Below are 3,744 nucleotides of genomic sequence, written 5' to 3' on the forward strand. Positions count from 1 at the left end.
ACATTGTCACTCTTACGAGGTCTCTGAAAGAAAATTTCGAGACGGTTGCAGACCGTCGATTAAAAAATAAAAATTCGAAGACCGACTCACGGGGACAAAATTCGGGAATTTCGAAGATTGAAGACACTAGCGCTGTGACGACAGCGGGTCGGGCAACACCATATTCGAATATTCCTCGAAACACTTGTGCGACACTAGCGCTGTTGAAACTGTCCCCGTCATGAGGTCTCTGAGAAAAATCCTCGATGAAAATATAAAAATTCGAAGACCGACTCACGGGGACAAAATTCGGGAATTTCGAAGATTGAAGGCGGGTATTGATTTTTTCTCGTCGCCGTCTTCGGGCTTGACTATTCCGGGACGTCAACCGTAGGAAAATATAATTTAATTGTCTCACGTGGCGAGCGAGTGCCATCGCATAGCTGGTGAGGTCTTCTACGGGGAGACGACCCGCGATCAAGGGAGAGCCACCGGGTTGCTGGGAGTCGCGACTGTGTAAAAAAAATCATGCGTAGTAGTACGGTCATCTACGGGGAGACGACCCGCGATCAAGGGAGAGTCGCCGGGTAGCTGGGAGTCGTCACCGCGGTCCGTGATATTTCTCAACAATCGATAACCGGAACTCTGGAAACGGAATCCGGCGGACAAGGACCACCCGACGTCAATCCCGGAGACGGCGACTTGGAAAAATACTTTTCAACAGTTCAATCCGTTAATTCCCCGGTCGTGTCCCCGTGAGATTTGCAATCATTTTTGCAAGTCAACTTTGTCAACATTGTCACTCTAATGAGGTCTCTGAAGGAACATTTCGAGACGGTTGTGAAAGTTGAGAACCTTGGATTCGGTCGACCAGCCACACGGACAATTTGAATTTCACCGTAATTCTTCCATCCTCAGTTTCCCGGCCTCATTGTCCCCGTCAGTAGATCCTCACGTATGATGGACGACATTTTCGGTCGTCGCGACAGCGGAAAATATTTGCTGCGTAGTGGTTTCATATCAATGTAAAGGAAAATTCATTCCCAAAACGTTGTCCCCGTGAATCAGTCATCTGGTTAAAAAAAAATACAATGTTGTCGCGTAGTGGAACGTCGATATTGATATTGAGTGAATTCGGTTCGGGAATATTTGATAAAGGTTTTTTCCCAAGATTGGTTAACATGCCACAACCATGGCATTCCCGAGCAAGACTCGGGAAATCCGCGTCCCACAGTATTGAAGCCAGGCTCGGGAAGATTTGATATTGGCGCAGATACAAATACTATTGGATCGTTGAGGGGCCGGCTCCTGATCACGGCTTTGGGACTTTACGTTTAAACTAATAGAGATTGATTACTGCGAATTCATGGATTGGGATCAGATCAATCTGAAAAATATTCTCCTAAAAATTCTAAAAGGTGTTTTCAATTTAGGGAGTGGTAAGCCGATTAAGTAGGGCCAAAAGGCTATTCCTTGATGCCACTTGGCTCTCTCACGGGGACAGGTTCAACCTCGAAACGGTTGCGGGCCGTTGATGAAAATATAAAAATTCGAAGACCGACTCACGGGGACAAAATTTGGGAATTCTTGGATTGAAGTGGGGTATTTATTTTTTCTAGATCCCGACACCGGGGTTGACTCTCAACAGGTTATCCGTCAGACAATTTTCGCATCTTGTATGGAGGACATATGCCCGACTCATGGGCCAGGATTGACGTCAATCTAGCCATACTCACCAGGACAATAACTGTGTCCCCGTGAGACGGTCTTGGATTGACGTCCGGTTGTACCCGTGAGTCGGTCTCGGAGAGTCAATCCCAAAAACCTTCTGACGGGGACACGGATTAATTTTTTTTCGCCAAGTCGCAGAGACCCTCTCACGGGGACTCTGTCAATTTCGGGTACGACGGTCCACATTATCTAGCGAAACCTCAGCCCCCCGCGTGGCTAGCCTGGGGACGCTGTAGTCCCCGGGGCCGAGGTACCGTCGACCGCGTAAAACGACAAGTCGGTGCGTAGCGGTACGGTTCTCTCGCGGATTTCTCCCCGTTTTTTCGCGATCGATGAATTTGACGACGGGATCCACTGGAAGGCGACCGCCCGACGTTAACCCCGAAGACGGCGACTGAAAAATGTACGTATTGACCGTTCAATCCCGAAATTCCCGAACCGTGTCCCCGTGAGCTTTTCGATATTTTTTGGTAGTCAACTTTGCGAGATTTCGACCCACGGCTTCGCAACTTTCACACCAGATAGAGCGACGAGAGAAAATTGTGAATGGACTGAGGTGGAAAACGGCTAGGACGCTTATCTACCGAGATACCGCGGTCACAAATAGTTTAAAACCATTCTACGGCTATCGTTGCGTACCGGGGGAGCGGTCCGCCAACCACCCGGACAGTTTCAATTTCCCGTGCGATCATTCCATCCTCATTTTTCCCAAGTATATGTCCCCGTCAGTGAAACTGCCACAGACTTTCCCCGGATTGAGGTCCACCTGTTGATTCGAAAAACTTCTTATCGATCGGGCCGCCGCCGCCGCCACGGCCTATTGCGCTTCTCCCGGTCTTGAGACCCGCTGTTCGTTGAAAAGTTTAAGTCGATGACCGACTCACGGGGATAATATTCGGGAATTTCGTAGATTGAAGCGGGGTATTCATTTTTTCCCGACGCCGTCTCCGGGGTTGACTTTTGCGGGACGTCAGCCGTAGGAAAATGTTATTTAATCACCCATCGGTAAAATTTTTTGTACTACACGGACGCCACCACCGATCATCATCCAAGACCCCTTGGTCCTTACCAAACCTCTCCGTGGCTAAATTACAAAAAAAAAATATTTTTTTTCTGCGGTTGATTACTCGACGACACTCCATTGAAGGCTAACGATCTCTTCTATATTGCTAATTTCCACACTACCACTGAGGTATAGCAATCAGCGCGTTTTTTTTATAGTGGTATCCCCAAGAGGCCTAATCCACTGACGTCCCAACGTCGATCATTTTTTTTTATAGTGATTTCCCATTGGACTAATTCACTGTCGGCACCTCACGCTTACAAACTTTGTTGATGACTGCCTTAAAGATGCGGCCCTTGTCACCGTGGACGAAATAGTGTATTCTGTTATCTTTTGAAATTTGAACTATGGCCTGTTTTGTAATATTTGTGTGGTCGTACTCCTGTATCGCCAGTTCGTACAATATGTTGACTCTCCCTTCTTCAACTAAATAATCATATCTCGTTTTAACAGATTTTACGAATGACGCCGTTACCTCTGCTCCACTATTCGAAGCCATCTCATCTGAACCTTGGAGCTTCTCTTCTATCAAAGTCTCTGTCATATTAACATACGGCTCGTTCCCGAATATTTCGTCGAAGCTGTGATAAAATAAAATTGTTAGTTATCATCATGTTAATCGTTGATTTAAAAACATTGAGTAACTCACTTTTCCATCACTTGTTGCTCGAAAGCCGCCGTTTTGTCGACCATATTAATTCTGTCCTGCCGGTGGATGGCTTCGCTCGCGTCCGGGAGGCGGTACCACTTTAAAGCCGTGCTCTCTCCATGCTGTAGGCATGCTGCTACGGCTTTACCGACTTCCGGGCGGTGACCTCGAGACTTCGTCTCGATCATCCGCCGGAAGACGCATGCCGACAATCTTGATTTGAAAACATCTGCGGATAGTTGTGATCCATAAATCCTACTTACGTCGTCGTACAACTTCACAACCCTTTGCCCCTTATTGTTTACGAAAAAATGGTTGTCCC

This window comes from Acyrthosiphon pisum, chromosome X (assembly GCF_005508785.2).
Source record: "Acyrthosiphon pisum isolate AL4f chromosome X, pea_aphid_22Mar2018_4r6ur, whole genome shotgun sequence".
Lineage (NCBI taxonomy): Eukaryota > Metazoa > Arthropoda > Insecta > Hemiptera > Aphididae > Acyrthosiphon > Acyrthosiphon pisum.